The 20095-nt window shown below is 41.9% G+C and overlaps 1 protein-coding gene across 5 annotated transcripts in view; it reads right to left on the reverse strand.

Annotated features, from left to right (window-relative positions):
- Positions 1-10829, reverse strand: part of LOC148349865 (serine/threonine-protein kinase PAK 3) — a 74263-nt gene extending 63434 nt beyond the window's left edge. For 4 of the 5 annotated variants that reach the window (XM_088320508.1, XM_088320507.1, XM_088320506.1 and 1 more), the window contains exon 1: positions 10646-10829. The gene's annotated coding sequence lies outside the window, so the exon portion shown is untranslated. Of the gene's footprint in view, positions 1-4526; positions 4603-9989; positions 10026-10645 lie in introns of those variants that run through there. The other variant, XM_088320504.1, reaches the window with a different exon arrangement.
- Positions 10830-20095: the final 9266 nt, after the last annotated feature.

The raw sequence follows: 20095 nt of genomic DNA on the forward strand, positions 1-20095 counted from the left end.
GCGGTGCATTCGCAATGATCGCAGCAAGGCTTTAGGGCTAGGACCTTAGCTTGGCCTTTTGGCCGAGAGTAAGTGTCCCGGCTCCTAGGCTTTGTAGCGTATTATGAACTGACCGATAACGGATAATGGATAATGAATAACGAAGATAGAACAATAACCCTTAAAAACCCCTTTTGGCTGAGAGTAGGAATCCCGACTCCTAAGCTTTGTAGCGTATTATGAACTTATCGATAATGGATAATGATTATAAAAGATAGACCAACAACACTTAAACCCACCCCCGTCAGCGTAGTGATCTCGTATTGATCCAATTTTATTTCTTGACATTTCTTTTCAAGATTTTAAAATAAAAATGATGCCATACCTTGAAATATTGATTATCACGTGACTGTGTCTTGTGCGGTTATGAATTTTACAGCCCGGTGCCGAAATTTGCATACCCTCGCTACTACAACCACATTTACCTCGTTTCTTCTCACATTTAGGGAAAGTATTGGCGAACATATAACCAAAACCACTCAGTCTTGCATTTGTTGGAAATGTAATACAACTCAAACCATTCCGTCTTTGTTTTTGTTGTGAGCGTAAACGTAATCGAACCGTAAATTCTCCCCCCCTCGCGTGTACGCGCATTCTGCTGCGCTTCCAACGAAAGCGATCGTATTCTATATAAAACGCTTATTAAAACTATAAAGCGAGCTAATTATAACAATTGGGAGATCCTAGTCTATATAACGCGTTTATTTTAACAATAAAGTGCGATCGTATTCTACAAAATGCGTTTGTAAACGTGGATGAAAAAGTCACGCGAGGGGGTGGGGCAGTGCGGGTGTTGCATAGAAGTTGGATATGGGCACAACACCGGCTCGGGAGCTTTTATACCCGTGGTCCACACGAGGAAATGACGTGATGAGGAAGCGGAACAGTCGCCGGCGTCTTTTTTCCGGCCATACCACAGATGAACAGCGGGTTGGCCAAATTTGCGCATTTTCCATCCCGGGCAACCACGGGCAAAAAAAAAAACGCAAAATTTTAGCCGTGATTCAGCCGCAAATGTCTGTGTGACCGGCCCCTTACCAAGCTATGTTTGTGTAGTATGTAAGGGTCTCCCTCTACGCGTCTCTTCCACTTACTCCCCACTAACGCTACCTCAAAAAAAATAGCCAGATGGCTTCCAGTCTGACATGCCAATCCAACACACACACACACACGCACGCACACACACGCACGCACACACGCACACAGTCAAACACGCACACACACACACACACACACACACACACACTGCAGCCTTTACATACCGATAAGAGGCTGTTTCACAAATATATTATACCTGTTCTCACATATAATAGAGGTGGGTAGAGAAGCTAAAAATTTTACTCAAGTTACTTCAGAATAATATTACTCAAGTAGAAGTAAAAGTAGTCCAAATAAATACTTTGGTAAAAGTTAAAAAGTACTTCGTGAAAATATCACTCAAGTACTGAGTATTTATCGATTTCTTTTTTAAACAACCAATCATATTCTCAAATTATCAAACTCCATCCAATCATCAATAAATGCATTTAATTGTAAAGTAGAATCAAATACTCAACGTAAATTCAAGTGTTTTTATAAACAATAAAACAAATATAGTATAAATAAGATAAATAAATTAAGCACATGTAGCACCAGGTAGCACATCGAAAGCATCAATACTTCTCTTAACAGGCTCTGCAAGCAAACTAGCACATGAGCTCGAACAAAAGAGACATTGCATATTGTAGCTGCTGTTTCGGACCCTTTTGAAAGGGAACATGCTTTCGATGCCAGGGGTGCTCCTCCTCTTCTGTGTTTTCAGAGTCGTTAATAATAAGCAACATTTTTTATCTGTTTCATCCGTAAACAACTTTTCCCCCGCCTAAGTTGAATATGGTCAGGTGACAAGCTTGCTACGTTTGATTGGTTAAATATGGGAGAGCCTGGCAGAGATCTGCGTCATAATAAAGACAGACGCGTAATTATTTGGAGGGGTTATTAAGTAACGAAGTAATGACTTCAATGTTCAATAGCGGAGTAAAAGTACAGTTTTACCTTTACAAATTTACTCAAGTAAAAGTATAGGGATTTAAAAACACCCCGAGAAGTACAAAATTTCCCAAAACTTACTCAAGTAAATGTAACTGAGTAAATGTACTCGGTTACTACCCACCTCCCCATATAACATGTGCACAAACACTACTATACTCTTATACACACAATACTATGCTTTCAAACACTACTATTCTTTCTCACACGCCATCAAAGAACCCTATTCTAAATGTGCATATGCAGTATAAGACTTTTTAAGACTTTTGTAATATACGGGTACATAAGATTGTCATGGTTGCCATGGCGCCCACTTGGCCGCGCCCGTGTGTGTCACGGTTGCCGTGGTGCCCAATTGGCCCTGCCCGTGTGTGTCATGGTTGCCATGGTGCCCGTGTTGTGCCAGCTGCGGCTCAATTAGAAATTGACTTTCTGTGTATATAAAGCTCAGCGCTCTCTCGCTTCAGTGTCAGCCCGTCAACGAACTTCTGCCCCAAAAGACGTGGGTTCTGTCCTGTTTTCCTGTGATATCTGCAGTCCGGTATTGTTCCCGTTTATTTTTGTACTGTTTAATTTCGGGTTTCAGTTTTGTTTTCCGTCTATTCTTGGACAGAACTGAACTGTTGGTTAGTTTCTCTAGTTTTGGTTCCCTGTTTATTTTCATTACCCTGATTTGTTATCGATCTCATGGGTCTCTGGCGTCCTGTCCTTCCACGCCAGACCGGCTTCCTAACGTGCATGACTCCCCATATCCCATAAAATAAAAAGCTTGTGTGAGAACGTCACGCGATTGGGTCCTGTATCTGTTCTGGCTCTGACAAAGATATAGTAGTGTCATTCATCTCATCTCATCAGCCGTACCGCTTATCCTCATTAGGGTCGCAGGGGGGCTGGAGCCCATCCCAGCCATCTCCGGGCAGTGGGCAGGGGACACCCTGAACTGGTTGCCAGCCAATCGCAGGACACACAGGGACAGACAACTCATTCGCTCATTCACACCTAGGGACAATTTGGACCGGCCAATTCACCTGAAATGCATGTTTTTGGAACGTGGGAGGAAACCGGAGTGCCCGGAGAAAACCCACGCAAGCACGGGGAGAACATACAAACTCCGCACAGGAAGTCCGGAGCTGGATTTGAACCCACGACAGGTTCCCATGACATGAACTGTGCCGCACAAACGCTAACCACTGCGCCGCCGTGCTGCCTAGTGTCATTCAATGAAACAAAATTAAATGAGTGTATGAGAGGCATGTATGGGGGTATGTATGAGATTAGATTGGTATTTGTGAAAGAGTATAGTAGTAAGTGTACAAAATTATACTAGTATTTGTGAGATAGTATAGTAGTATATGTGAGAGTGTAGAGTAGAAACAGCTTGTTTCCTAAGGAGATGCCTACCCTAAATAAACGCACAAAGCTGTGAAGACATACAGTATCATGCGACTTTTTTTGTCTTTTTGTTGTTGCTAAATGAAACTAAAAAAAAATGTTATTGAATGAAACTGTGAATATATAAACCTTGTAAATTGCATTGGGTTTTTAAAATTGCTGCTGTTAAATCTTTGGCACCTATTTACATTGCACTGTTGTTACAATTTTTCATTGCATTGATATTATCAAGTTTTTTCTAAGCACTGTGTTGTATTATTTTTGCCTATTTATCCTGATAGTCTTTCAAGCTTTTTCTATTCAATATTATAATTACTGATGCGGGGCGCCTGAGTCTGCTTCGTTGGCGCCAACAGCCGTGGACGCTGATTGGCTGCCTCCTCTTTTTTAAACCCCCGCCTTCTGACAACACTCGTCGGATTGTTTTGTGAACCTATGTAACACGCTCGGCAAACTTTTATCACTACTGACTCTATCCTGCCCAGTTTCCTGCCTGATACCTGTTGCCGACCTCTTTTCTGGACCCCTTTATGTTTTTGCTCCTCAACCCTTGGCCATCGTCCTATTTGTTCGCGCTGTCAACAACTACCTTCGCTCGACGCGGAAGTGCCACTTCCGCATTCCTGCTATCTGCCACCCGTGACCGACAATCATCGGACCGTGGATGCAAGTCCTGTTCTCGTTAATAAAAACTGAGTAAAACGAACGCAACTGGGTCCCGTCTCCTTTCCTCATACGTGACATTCAAAGTCTTTATTACACGTTTTACTCTGGAGTGCCATGTCTAATCTTGTTGCAAACAATGTTTCACAATGTTGATATCAATGACAGTAAAGACTATTCTATTCAGTTCTGTTCTATTCTGTTCTGTTCTGTTGTATTCTATTCCATTCTGTGTTGTGTGGCAGCATTGTAGTGCATATATCAGTGTATAGTAATATGAGAGTATAGTAGTATTTTTTGTGGGTGTGAGTGTGTGAGTATGAGAGTATTTTGCAATTGTGAGCATATGCTGTTTCATAAAAGAGCATGTATGATTTCATTCTCAAACGGCTCGGCATACTCACCTCATGCCCAGCTACTGCTGGAGTCAGAGTCTAAAACAGGCATGTCCAAAGTCAAATGTTTCATGAGCCGTGGCCTCTGTGAGAAAATTCTTAAATAAATGTGTACACCACACACACAAAAAAACTTCAACTTAACACCAGATGATGGCAGTAGTCCTTTGGCCACCTTTCCCTTGGCTTCTGTGAGAATTTTTGCCCACACCATTTTCAAAATGGCAATTGTAAATTAAGAAAGGAAAGTGTATTAGGGGGGCGCTTCCAGGAGAAGTGGAAATTTAAGTATTTTTTCATTGAAATCTAAAACAACTGCGTTTGCTTAATTTGCCAAGAGACTGTGGCTGTTTTCAAAGAATATAATATCAAGAGGCACTTCCAGATCACACATGCTGACAACAAAAAGCTAATTGGAAACAAACGCTGTGGAAAGGTGAAGAAACTGGAAGCTGTTGTAACTGCACAGCAGCACTTTTTCACGAGAACCTGCGAAAATGCTTACAAAGGCAGATGGCCAAGCACTGCAAACCTTACCAGAGTGTACATTTTTTAAAGACTGTTGAAAGAATGCCAGGCTGAATAGTCTGCCCTCACACAATTTCAGCTTGCCAAATCCGTCCCGCTTTCTCAAAAGTTTGGACACCCTTGGCCTAAAACCAACATAGCACCCTCCTTATTCCTGCATTAGTGCAGGACAGGGAATAACTTAATGGTAACTTTTGGGAACAAGCCACTTTTCCCCCTCAATGGCAACAGATGTCAGCCTCCTTGCACACGGATCTGGTTTCCCACAGTCGTTTTCAAGCAGGCAGCCGCAGGCCAAGACCATCTCCTGCTGCATTTGTTAGTGCAGGCCAGGTAACCGAGGCTGAGTGTGTTTGGTTACATCTGCCACTATGGAAAACATCAAAAGGCTCCACAGATGCAAACACAGGAGAAAAATAAGCTGGGACCAAATCGCAGAGCTGAGCCTTGATTGGTCATTAGCTGCGTCCCCTGAGCAACCGCAATGGCATTCTCAGCAGGAGTGTGCGATACTGGGAATTTTGTTGTATATTCGATCCAAGTAATACCAGGGTATTATCTATCTATCTGTCTATCTACCCTGGTCATATCCCTTGAGAGGGGTGACCGACAGCAAGACAACACATCCAAAAATAAAGAAAATAAAATAAAATAATAAAAAGATAAAAAGTGAAAATGTATCAACCAAAAAAAAAAAACACACATACAAAAAATTTTGGACCATGGCCAACCCAAATGGCCAAATACCCAAACAAGTTAAACATGTCGGCATCCAAGTTGGTCATGTTTTTGTCCCTCCAGATGAAACAGGACACAAGAAAGTGACCGTGTCACTCGGGTCAGGGTGACACAACACACTCTTTTGTTCAACAGCAAGGCCCGACAGCTTTCACTGGTTTACCCCTGCTGCATCATACGGGTGCTCTGCCCATCCCTTAGATCACATCCAAACATCCCAATATCCTTTCACAACACCTCTACACTCATTCCCATCACCAACAAGAGCTCTAGCTTCCATTATATTTAGACCTCTTTCCTGCAGAGCACTCATAATACTATCCATCCACGTCAATCTTGGTCTCCTTCCATTTACTTCTGCTCTGTAGATCCTCTTCAACATTCGCTCCTTATCCATTCTCTCCATGTGTCCAAACCAACCGTGTACTCTCTTATCGACACGCTTGCTCAGTTCCACTACTTTTCCAGTTCTGTCTCTCACAATTTCATTTCTCAATCTATCCAATCTTGTCACTCCTAACATACTCCTGAAACACTTCATCTCAAAAACATTTAATTTCCATCTCAAATCAAAGGGTATTCAAAGGGTATTATCGATCGATACAAACACGTTTTGCATGAAATAATCATTGAATAATAAACGCTTCCCTCTTGACTTAGTTTATAAATACATCGATCAACATCACACCCACCACATTCCATTTAAAATATCCCCACCTGGCCACATTAACAAGAAAAACTGTGTCAAGATGAGCCGATGAGTTGTTAGTTTTAAATAACACATCCTTTTGGCTGCCCGCTGGCCATTTTGAAAGGGGTAAGACAATTGCTGGGACTTTTAGTGTTAATTTCTAAAGGTTAGCGTGTATGGAACAGTAACATGGTTACAATTTTGTTTGCTGCTCTGTGCTCTCTGCAGGGTGAGCTTTTTCAGGTGATTATGTAATTTTTTTGTGTTGCCACAGTAGCAGACAACTTTAACCACACAAATTACACTTAGCATTTTCATTTTCTGTTGTTGAAAAAGGCCCCACGACATTGTGCTTACTGTCGGCCTCTGGCATTTTAGCTTTGATTCAATGTAGTCGACAAAAATAGAAGATTAAAACAGTTAACAAAGAATTCCATTGTTGACTATTGTCGCCAAAAGAGTGAGGCTTCTTTCATGATTATAATCTCTCCTGAGAGTCGGTCATGCACAATAGTATCTGTCTCAACTGGTGACATGCAGATATGATGGCGTCAACAACAAGTTTACAGATCCCTTAAGCGCCTGGGTTGCCGGGGAACCTCTTCCTGTGGTGAGTTTTGAGCAAGTGCAGCCTGGCGGCACCCGTCCTTCTCACAGACAGTTATTTTGGGTAGAGATTTTCTCCTCCACGTGAAACAAATAGTACTGGTTTCCATGGTTACCAGTAGCATGAGAAATGTCCTGATCTGACTCAGCAACAGCACTTTTATCATTTGGTCGCTGTTGTTTTTTTTATGTAAAGCGTCATCCCACTCTTCAGAGATGATGATTACGGTCATGTGGATAACATAGGATGTTCCATGTGCTGTGAATGAAGATGTGAGGACTTTGCTTGCTAAAATAAAAAGGAGGCGACTATTTGTACAGCATTGGCTAAGCAAACCTTGTCTTCAACCGGCATCTTTTCAAAATCTGACATCGTGTTGTTCCAAAAGACAAGCCAACCCATCAGCTGCACCGCTTATCCTCAGTAGGGTCGCAGGGGTGCTGGAGCCCATCCCAGCCATCTCCGGGCAGTGGGCAGGGGACACCCTGAACTGGTTGCCAGCCAATCGCAGGGCACACAGGGACACCCAACTCGCTTGCTCATTCACATCTAAGGACAATTTGGACAGGCCAATCCACCTGAAATGCATGTCTTTGGACAAGCCAACCCACTGAACAAAAATATACAGTAATCCCTCACAGTATCGCAGTTTACTTTCGTGGTCTTGCTACTTTGTGGATTTTCAAAGTGCATTGTGTTCTGCATTCTGATTGGCTAAACAGTCCTATTGCCCGTTTTCCGCTCGTGTCTGCTTTTGTCTCTATAACGTTGCAGTTGAAACCGTACTGTCCAGTCTGCACGCATATGTAAAACAGCTTGATGAAGCTGTAGTACTACAACATATTTTTCGATTCAAATTTTCTGGACCAAAAAGTTAATTCCAAAAAGGAACATGCTATTGCCAGCAAAGTTGTCCTTGTCGGCACGCTAGACGTCCACAAATGTTCTTTCAAATTTCAATGTGAAGTAAAGGGGGTAGTTTTGAAATGTTTGCATTTCATCTTTAAATATTTGTTTATTACAGCCTGGCAAACAAAAAGGGCAAAAATATAATAATAGTATACTGTCCCACTAAAAACATTTCAGAATTCACTTTTTAGGCCAGGTTGATATTTTTGCCAAAATTGGGTTTTAATAAAAACCTGCTTAATCTGCACATGTGCCAAAATCGGTCATACCAATATATTCAATCAATAGTCAGTGCAATATTGTACCAAGCTTAATTTCCAAATTACTTTTGACAATAAAGAAGATATTCATGAAAAAAAGTATTATTAATCACAGTACCGTATTTTCCGCACAATAAAATTCTTACTTTGCTGTCCACACAGTTGCCAGCAAAAAATCAAATGGAAACTAAGAAATGTTTGTTTGGTGACATCGTACGGACACCGCATCCGCACGTGTCTACGGCACGTATTTGCTTCTTGCAAGCTTTTGGAATGTTAAGGGGGTAATAAGTTTGACTGAACTATCTGACTGTTTTGTCGACGTTCCCATTGTAGCGCCTTATAATCCGGTGCGCCTTATGTATGGGAAATATAGGACCAAAAACTATTTTTTGGGGGTGCGCCCTATAACCTGGTGCGCCTTATAGTGCGGAAAATACGGTACTTTTATTTGCTTGAAATGTTCTTTCAACGCCACATTTTTGTCATCTACATTATGGCAACAAACTGTCATTGTAGTAGTGTAAATCCTGTGCTGAATCAATACAGTAGTGCAATAAAGCAGAAGAATGATTCTAAAATTATAATTTGATGATACAGAAGGTTTTTGTAAAAAAAAAAAAAAAAACACAGACCAGTTTAATGTTTGCCTATATTCTTGCAGCCTGCCTCAATAATGTCATTAGTAATAACAATGATAATACTAATAATAAGCCTGAATACACTGTGTTAACATCACTGGGGATCTATAAGACATAAGAAAAGGCATTCGATTATATCTCATCATGTTGTTTTGGCTGAACTCTTTCCCATAATGCTCCATTGCAACATTGTACAACACGGCACTGAGAGTGAAAATAATGTGATGATTAAATGAGATACAATGCCTTTTCCTTTGCCGTCTACAATCCTAGTAGTCTAGAGATTCTGACCACCGCAATCCAGGTTCGATTCTAACAAGCAATACTTGTCTAATGGACAGTCATTGGTCAATTACGGTGATATACTAAAGCAACACACCCAAAAATATTGACACATCAGGAAGCTTCTGCTGCTACTGTAATTATGAAAACCAGCACTGTTCCATGTGGGGGAGCAAACCCCGACACAAAAAAAGCTTGCCTGGAGAGGTAGGGGCACTGCCAAGACACAATGCAGGTAGTTGTGCCCCAATGACCCTGGCGGTCAATACGTGAACTCTGAACTACCATAAAACCATAGTAAAACATGAAAATACGTGTATACACGAATACATGCAGAAAATAGCAGAAAATGTATTTTCTTTTCTTTTCATGCAGGCCAATACCAAACGACCCTGGTACTGTTCTGCAGCCCGTTAGTTGTGGACCATTGGATTTTTTTTTTAAAGTCGTCCAATTTCGTTGTCACATTATATCCATGTTGTAACAATGACAATAAAGGCATATTCTATTCTATTCTATTCTAAATAAAGATTTTCTACTTTGCTGAATTGACTAGTGCGGCACGTTTTTGGAACGCAACCCCCTACGATAAACAAGGATTACTGTACGGCAAAATCATGCTAGCAAGGAAGAAACACCTTCAGTTGAGTAACCCATCCCCCAATTCCCCTTGCTATAATTTCACTCTGCGCCTACATCACTGGGTCGACTCCCTAAAATCTTCCTAGCGTCTGACCGCTAGACAACACCTTTCCCAGGACCAGACCTTGTGCTTTGCAAATCATTTGGAGATTGACATCTACCTTTGTAACTCACCCCAGGCCGAAACCAGCGAGCAATCGTCTGGATGCCACTGTCTCAAAGGACCGGGACCAGTCCCCCTCTTCATACAATCGAGACCAGATATTACATTTGCCATGAAACAACTGTTTGTGCGACTGGTTACTAACCTCCCCCCACAGACAAAAAAACATTTTTTGATTCCTGCATCATTGTTTTTGGGGCTGCTGTAAAATAGACCATCACATAGATAAAAAAAAGAGAGAGCCATGATGAGCATATGCAGCATTCATACATAATCTGGGAATCAGAACTAAACCCAGTGAGCAAAATGGCTGCATCATAATTCGGGGTCTTCGTGTCCCCACTGCAAGCGCTACTATTGATTGGAATTGGAAAGAACTCCCCATCCATCACTAATTTGAAAGGAGCTAGATGAGATGCAGAAGAGGCGAGGAAGGTGGGAGAAGTGGCGCAGATGTAGGATGATATCAAGTAAGAAGATGTGAAAGCCAATCTAATGACTGCGCTCTTACGGGAGCAGACTGCAGATCAGACAGCTGCCAGCTAACCCATCTCTATTGCGGTCGGGAAAGGACTGCAACAACCCACGCCGCCTGCCTGCCTCCCCCCAATGTCTTACCCCTCCACTCACTGACATCCCCGTATTGCACACACAGAGAAGGAATTACCTGAAATAGGTCTTTACGTTCTCTCGGTTCACATTTTGCCCATGAATCAGCCCCTGGAGTAGAATCATGGTCTTCCGTCCTGCTCCCAGTGACAGTATAGAGCGGGATTTTCATTCTCTCTTGTCAGAACAGTTCCTGACCCTGAAAGCAGCCAGCCAGGCAGGCTAGCTCACAGGCAGGCAGGCAAGCTGGATGCTTCACTGGTTGTTTGCTGTTCCCTAGTTCGTGACGCCATCCACCCCGTTACACCCATTGGTAGCGAAGGTGAATATTCATGAGGAGCGATGCGAAGGGAGGAGCCTGCGTAAATTAATGCGCTGTCGGTTTGCAATTTCACCGAACCCCCCCCCCCCGGAAAAAAAAAAAAAAAAAAAAAATAAAAAAATATATATATATATATATATATATATATATATATATATATATATATATATATATATATATATATATCATCTCATTAGCTGCACCGCTTATCCTTAGTAGGGTCACAGGGGTGCTGGACCCCATCCCAGCAATCATCGGGCAGTGGGCAGGGGATATATATATATATATATATATATATATATATATATATATATATATATATATATATATATATATATATATATATATATATATATATATATATATATATATATATATATATATATATATATATATATATATATATATATATCATCTCATCCCATTAGCCGTACCGCTTATCCTCATTAGGGTCGCGGGGGGGCTGGAGCACATCCCAGCCATCTCCGGGCAGTGGGCAGGGGACACCCTGAACTGGTTGCCAGCCAATCGCAGGGCACACAGGGACAGACAACCAGACATGGGACCAAGTCACACATGTGCAAGTCTCAAGTAAGTCTCAAGTCTTCACCTTCAAGTCCCAAGTAAGTCCCAAGTATTTTTTTCTTGGGCAAGTCATGTCACAAGTCAAGTCCCGAGTCTTAGATTGCCAAGTCCAAGTCAAGTCACAAGTCATAAAAACAGCGACTCGAGTCGACTCGAGTCCAAGTCACTAAGTCTCAAGTCCCCATGTCTGCAGACAACTCATTCGCTTATTCACACCTAGGGACAATTTGGACCGGCCAATTGTGCTGCCCTATATATATATATATATATATATATATATATATATATATATATATATATATATATATATATATATATATATATATATATATATATATTGTGGGTTCAAATCCAGCTCCAGACTTCCTGTGCGGAGTTTGTATGTTCTCCCCGTGCTTGCGTGGGTTTCCTCCGGGCACTCCGGTTTACTCCCACATTCCAAAAACATGCATTTCAGGTGAATTGGCCGGTCCAAATTGTCCCTAGGTGTGAATGAGCGAATGAGTTGTCTGTCCCTGTGTGCCCTGCGATTGGCTGGCAACCAGTTCAGGGTGTCCCCTGCCCACTGCCCGGAGATGGCTGGGATGGGCTCCAGCCCCCCCGCGACCCTAATGAGGATAAGCGGTACGGCTGATGAGATGAGATGAGATATATATATATATATATATATATATATATATATATATATATATATATATATATATATATATATATATATATATATATATATATATATATATACGGGGGATGAATAAAGTATCTATATATATATATATATATATATATATATATATATGGGAGCACGGCGGCGCAGTGGTTAGTGCTTGTGCGGCACAGTTCATGTCATGGGAACCTGTGGGTTCAAATCCAGCTCCAGACTTCCTGTGCGGAGTTTGTTTGTTCTCCCCGTGCTTGCGTGGGTTTCCTCAGGGCACTCCGGTTCCCTCCCACGTTCCAAAAACATGCATTTCAGGTGAATTGGCCGGTCCAAATTGTCCCTACATGTGAATGAGCGAATGAGTTGTCTGTCCCTGTGTGCCCTGCAATTGGTTGGCAACCAGTTTAGGGTGTCCCCTGCCCACTGCCTGGAGATGGCTGGGATGGGCTCCAGCCCCCTCGTGACCCTAATGAGGATAAGCGGTACGGCTAATGAGATGAGATGATATATATATATATATATATATATATATATATATATATATATATATATATATATTAACCTGAAATGCATATTAACCTAAAATGCATGAATCTGGAAGGAAACCCAGATTTATGCACTTCAGGTTAATTGACCGGTACAAATGGTCTCTAGGTGTGAATGAATGAGTGAGCTGGCAACCTGTTACGGGTATCCCCTGCCCACTGCTCGAAGATGGCTGGGATGGGCTCCACCGCTCCCGCAACCCTAGTGAGGTTAAGCGGTGCAGATAATGGATGGAAGTGGAAGAAGAAGAATCCAACGCAAGGTCCAGCATTTGTGTCATGGGTGGAGCTCCACTCATGTCTGTGTTTTAAATTTACTACATGCGATTAATACTTTTTGTAATAGGCCTTCCCCTGGTAAACATGGCATAAACAGGATAATAGGTCACGTTGGCTCATCCCTGCTGCAGCATCATCCACAACAACCACTACTTTTAATACGCTCTGTGTGTGTGTGTGTGTGTGTTAGTGTGTGTGTGTGTGTGTGTGTCTGTGTGTTGGCATAACAGATTAGCACTCAGCCACTCCAAAAAAAACAAAAAAATACAATTGAGCTTACTCTATACCAGGGGTTGGCAACCTATAGCGCGCAGTGGCACGCGAGGAGTTAACCAGTGGCACGCGAGCGCACGGCGAAGTAATAATGATTTTTTTTTTATATGCGCATTGTTACCTGAAATTTAGACATTTTCATTGCGCGCTGTATTGTTTACCGGCTTTACGGTGAACGTGTGTCTGCGCGGTGCCTCGCAGAGGAGGAGAGATCTGTGTTTTAACCCTCTCTCAGAAACACCGGCGCGCGATAAATGAACGAATCGCGACAGCCGAATAAAGGCGGCTCCTTGAGCGGAAAAAATCTTGTTCTTTCCAGCCAGCGTGGACAGACTAATGGGGCTTTGAGCAAAAAATGACCGTGCTGTTTGTGCATTATGCCTCGAGAGCGTTGTACCTCGCACGTTAAGTGTTAAACGTCATTACGAGACAAAACATGAACATGAATTCAAGGACAAGTTTTAAAAGGCGGATACATTAAAACGCGCTGTGTCCAGGTACGGTGTCGTGCCTAAATCCGACTCCCCTGCAAAATCCTCTCCCCCTCGCGTGAACGTGCATTCTGCTGCGCTTCCGACAAAAGCGATCGTATTCTATATAATAGTCAAGTCAAGTCACATTTATCTATATAGCCCTTAATCACAAAATTGTCTCAAAGGACTGCACAGGATTACAATTACACAATTATGTGATCTTAAACCAACATGCGGGCAAGTCAAGTCAAGTCAAGTCACATTTATTCATATAACCCCTAATCACAAAAATGTCTCAAAGGACTGCACAAGATTACAATGACACAATGACCTGATCTTAAACCAGCATGCAGGCACGGAACAACTCAAAAACCTCAGTGTGAGGAGAAAAGAGAAACCTTGAGAGAGGACCTCACAAGTGGTAATCCCCCTTTCAGGATGACCAGGGTGAATTACATTTAGCATTACAATACACAAACATAATAAACACTAGGTAACATGTTTAAAATTTGTCCGGAAAGTGTATGACAGCAACGACGCCCCCAGCCTGTAAACTAGTCCAGAAAGTCTATGACGGCCACGACGCAGCTTCCCATCTCTGCCAGCTGGTCAATGCAGGCGTTGACATGCTTCAGGTCAAACGCTGGTCGGCTGACTCATCTCAAATCGTCCTTCTCCTTCGTATCACCACCAGGCAGGCGGTCGGAAAAATACAGGACAATACAAACTATGAGGTGGGCATTAATCCTAGGCTTTGGAATGGAAGTGTGTTATAAGTCTTGATTTAAAAACTTCCCTTGAGGTTGCAGATCTTATCTCCGGAGACAGGGCATTCCATAGCACCGGGGCTCGGAGGGAGAACACTCTCAAGTCTACTTCTTGGCTCTCTGAGTCACAAGTAGACCGGCATTTTCCGAGCGCAGACTCCGTGCAGGAACAAAGGGGGAAATCAAATCAGCGAGATAAGAGGGTGCTAGTCCATGCAAACATTTGTATGTTAATAAGAGAACCTTAAAGTCACATCTTAAGTGGACTGGGAGCCAGTGCAAGTTGGCCAAAACAGGAGTAATATGCTCAAACTTTTTGTCTTGGTCAATAGTCTAGCTGCCGCATTCTGAACCAGCTGCAAACTTTTGATGCTAGACACCGGGAGACCAGAAAGCAATACATTACAGTAATCAAGCTAAGAAGTAATAAACGCATGAATTAAAACCTCTGCATCTGATTGGGACAGCATCGAGCGAAACACCACAAGGGGACATTAGAGTGTTTAGAGGTCGGATTGCCATAGTTAATACTTTGCATCCTGTCTGACAGGTAGGACCTAAACCACGAGAGTACAGTTCTTGAGATACCAATGCATTCCAGACAAACAAATAATATGTTGTGGTCGACAGTATCAAAAGCAGCACTAAGATCCAGCAGCAGTGACATTGATGAGGCACCGGAATCTATTGCTAAAAGGAAATCATTGGTTACTTCAGCCAGGGCTGTCTCAGTAGAGTGATTTGCCCTAAATGCTGACTGGACAGTTTCAAATAGGTTATTTTCTGACATGAAGTCATTTAGCTGCTGTGCAATGACATTTTCAAGTAATTTTGCAAAAAATGGCAGATTTGACACTGGCCTATAATTACCTAAGCTTTCTGGGTCAAGGTTAGGTTGCTTAAAAAATGCGTGGGTTTTATGACGGCGGACTTGAAGGCTACAGAAACAATACCCGAGGATAGCAATATATTAATATTTAAAACCATGGTCCTAAGATCCCAAACTGATCCTTCACCAGTGAAGCTGGAAACTGATCAAGCAGGCAAGTACTGTATTTTCCGCACTATAAGGCGCACCTAAAAGCCTTTATTTTTTCTCAAAAGCTGACCATGCGCCTTATATTACAGTGCACCTTAAAGTCTTGCTACTAAAGCAAGCAGCCGCCGACTAGATTTTCCTCAGAAGGCGAAGTACTCCGCGGTGTATGCTGTGATTTATATACCGGCGTTTCATTTCCTAACCAATGTGTCGATCATCATTTGAATCAGTCACTTTTGGCTAAAGTTATTCGGAGGTAAAGGGGGCGGATCCTTTTTATCATTTACAGGCTCGCATAGGCTAAACGGGCGAAACAAAGCCTGCAATTGGCCGAAAAAGATGAATGTGAATCACACGTTGGTTGGGTTGCACTACGGCATAGAGAAAACATTTCTTAATATTCTGTATTTGTAAATATTTTACTCTCCTGGATTTACCACACTCATGGTTGTAAGAAGACCATGGTTACGTATCATTAATGAACATGAAGGCTGCAAGAGAACTTTGGTGAGCTATGCGGATTTATATTTTCCCGGTATCTTGTTTTAGAACGATCTTGATGTTTCTGTGATGAGTCTATTTTTAAACTAAATTCAATTCAAAGTGTTTATTGTCATATGCACAGTAAAGAACCCTGTTTCCCTGCACAATAAAATTTTAAGTTTGCTGTCCACAGTTGCCAGCAAAAAATAAAATGGAAACTAAGAAATGTTTGTTTGGTGACATTGTAAGGACACCGCATCCGCTAGTGTCTACGGCACGTATTTGCTTCTTTGCAAGCTTTCGGAATGTTAAGGGGGTAATAAGTTTGACTGAACTATCTGACTGTTTTGTCGACGTTCCCATTGTAGCGCCTTATAATTCGGTGCGCCTTATGTATGGGAAATATAGGACCAAAAACTATTTTTTTGGGGGTGCGCCCTAAAGCCCGGTGCGCCTTATAGTGCGGAAAACACGGTAGTTTGTTTGGCCCTACTGACCATTTGTGTTGGACTATCAAGGGACAAATCATTGAAACTGGAGAATGTTTCTGAACAACCGCCGACATGGTCCTTACCTAATACCTCTACATCTTTGAGGTAGGTAGAGGTTACAGAGCGTTCATTTAAGATTTCATTCGTGATGAGTTGAATCTTTTTTTTTTTTTTTAATTCCATAAAGTCATTAGCAGAATAAGTAGAACTATTTGGGTTAAGTTGTTGTCTGGTAAGTTTCGCCATTGTGTCAAACAAAAATTTCGGGTTATTCTTATGTATAACAATAATCTTAAAGAAAAACGATGCTTAACCTGAGGCAAGAGCTACTTTATATTTCAGCAAGCTGTCACACCAGGCCAGTCGAAAGACCTCCAGTTTAGTAGTGCGCCATTTTTGTTCAAGTTTTCTGCAACCTTGTTTGAGTAACCTGGTTTCTTCAGTAAACCAAGGTGTATTCATCTTAGGTCCAAATTTATGCCTTAGAGGCACCACCGAATCAAGAACATTAACCAAAGCAGTATTAAAGTTGTTTTTAAGTGAATCAACAGACCCAGTGTACGAAGGGAAGGCTGCAATTACCGTAGGTAATAGTTCTTTTAAGTCAAGTCAAGTCACATTTATTTATATAGCCCTTAATCACACAAATGTCTCAAAGGACTGCACAGGATTACAATTACAAAATTACACAATTACCTGATCTTAAACCAGCATGCGGGCAAGGAACAACTCAAAAACCTCAGTGTGAGGAAAAAAGAGAAACCTTGAGAAAGGACCTCACATGTGGTAATCCCCCTTCCAGGATTGACCAGGGTGAATTACAATTCGGATTACTGTTCACATAATAGTAAGAATTAGGTAAGATGTTGAAGATGTCCGGAAAGAGCACGACACCAACGACGCCCCCAGCCTGTAAACTAGTCCAGAAAGTCTATGACAGCCACGATGCTGCTTCCCATCTCTGCCAGCTGGTAAATGCAGGGGTTGACATGCTTCAGGTCAAACGCTGGTCGGCTGACTCATCTCAAATCGTCCTTCTCCTTCGTATCACCACCAGGCAGGCGTCGGAAAAAGACAGGGCAAAACAGAATATGAGGTGGCAATCAATCATACGCTTTAGAATAGAAGTGTTTCTTAAGCCTCAATTTAAAAACTTACGTTGAGGTTGCAGATCTTATCTCCAGAGGCAGGGCATTCCATAACACCGGGGCCCGGATGAAGAACGCTCTCGAGCCTGCAGACTTCTTGGCTCTCGGAGTCACAAGTAGACCGGCATTTTCCGAGCGCAGACTCCGTGCAGGAACATTGGGGGAAATCAAATCAGAGAGATAAGAGGGTGCAAGCCCATGCAAACATTTAAATGTTAATAAGAGAACCTTAAAGTCACATCTTAAGTGGACTGGGAGCCAGTGCAAGTTGGCCAATACAGGAGTAATATGCTCAAACTTTTTGGTCTTAGTCAAAAGTCTAGCTGCCGCATTCTGAACTAGCTGCAAAATTTTAATGCTAGACATCGGGAGACGAGAAAGCAATACATTACAGTAATCAAGCCGAGAAGTAATAAACGCATGAATTAAAACCTCTGCATCTGATTGAGACAGCATCAAACGAATCTTCGGAGGTGGTAGAAAGCTATTCTAGTAATATTTTTCACGTGTAACTGAAACGACAGATTAGGATCAAATATAACACCTCGATTTTTGACCGAGTCACTATGGGTGATATTACATTTTTCTAGGTTCAGGGTAGTGTTTGAAAACAACTGACGACAGTGAGCTGGACCAATAATCAACATTTCAGTTTTTTCTGGGTTAAGGCGTAAAGAATTAAGTGACATCCATCTTTGAATCTCATTAAGGCAAGCCTCCAGATTTCTACAACTTAAATGTCCAGTTTTTTCCAGTGGCACATACAGTTGAGTGTCATCTGCATAGCAATGGAAACTAATATTATACTTGCGGATAATGTCACCAAGCGGGATCATATAAATACTAAAAAGAAGGGGGCCAAGTACAGAGCCTTGGGGAACACCACAGGGGACATTAGATTGTTTAGAGGTCAGATTGCCATAGTTAACACATTGCATTCTGTCTGACAGGTAGGACCTAAACCACAAGAGTACAGTTCCTGAGATACCAATGCGTTCTAGACGAACCAATAATATGTTGTGGTCGACAGTATCAAAAGCAGCGCTGAGATCCAGCAGCAGTAACATTGATGAGGCACCGGAATCTATTGCTAAAAGGAGATCATTGGTTACTTTAGCCAGGACTGTCTCAGTAGAGTGATTTCCCCTAAATGCTGACTGGACAGGTTCAAAGAGGTTATTTTCTGACATGAAGTCATTTAGCTGCTGTGCAACGCCCTTTTCAAGTAATTTTGTAAAAAATGGCAGATTTGACACTGGCCTATAATTACCTAGGCTTTCTGGGTCAAGGTTAGGTCATTTAAGCGTGGGTTTAATGACGGCAGACTTGAAGGCTACAGGAACAATACCCAAGGATAGCGATATATTAATAATATTTAAAACTGATGGCCCTAAGATCCCAAACAGATCCTTCATCAGTGAAGCTGGAAACGGATCGAGCAGGCACGTTTGTTTGGCCCCACTGACCATCTGTGTTAGATTATCAAGGGACAAATCATTGAAACTGGAGAATGTTTCTGAACAACCGCCGACACGGTCCATACCTAACACCTCCACATCTTTGATATAGGAGGAGGATACAGAGCGTTCTTTTAAAATTTCATTCCTGATTAGTTGAATCTTTTTATTAAAAAATTCCATAATGTCGTTAGCAAAATAAGTGCAACCATTTGGGTTAAGTTGTTGTCTGATAAGTTTCGCCACCGTGACAAACAAAAATTTCGGATTATTCTTATGTTTAACAATAATCTTAGAGAAAAACGAAGCTTTAGCTGAGGCAAGAGCTACTTTATATTTCAGCAAACTGTCACACCAGGCCAGTCGGAAGACATCCAGCTTAGTAGTACGCCATTTTCCTTCAAGTTTTCTGCAACTTTGTTTGAGTAACCTAGTTTCTTCAGTAAACCAAGGTGTATTCTTCTTAGGTCGGAATTGATGCCTTAGGGGCGCCACAGAATCAAGAACATTAACCAAAGCAGTATTGAAGTTGTTTGTTAGTGAGTCAACAGACCCAGTGTACGAAGGGAAGGCTGCAGTTACCGTAGGTAATAATTCTTTTAAGGCTAATACCCTTTTAGGGCGGATATTGCGACTGCTAAAGCCTAGATTTTCCTTATCACAGTAAACATTTAACAGCACCTCACACTTAACAAGATAGTGATCAGATATGGCATTAGGATACGGTAACACTGTAACATTTGAGACTACTACGCCACGGGTCAGGACGAGATCTAGAGTGTTCCCATCTTTATGAGTGGGCACATCAACTATTTGATAAAACCAAATGTATCAATCAGTGACCTAAAAGCAATTGCAAGGTAATTTGATGGGGAGTTTATGTGAACATTAAAATCACCAATAATTACAACATTGTCCGCATAAGTCTGTTCACAGTTCCGAAAATTCATCCAAAAAATTTGAGTATGGTCCAGGTGGGCAATACACA

This window comes from Urocampus carinirostris, chromosome 17 (assembly GCF_059441175.1).
Source record: "Urocampus carinirostris isolate Australia breed hairy pipefish chromosome 17, RoL_Ucar_1.0, whole genome shotgun sequence".
NCBI lineage: Eukaryota > Metazoa > Chordata > Actinopteri > Syngnathiformes > Syngnathidae > Urocampus > Urocampus carinirostris.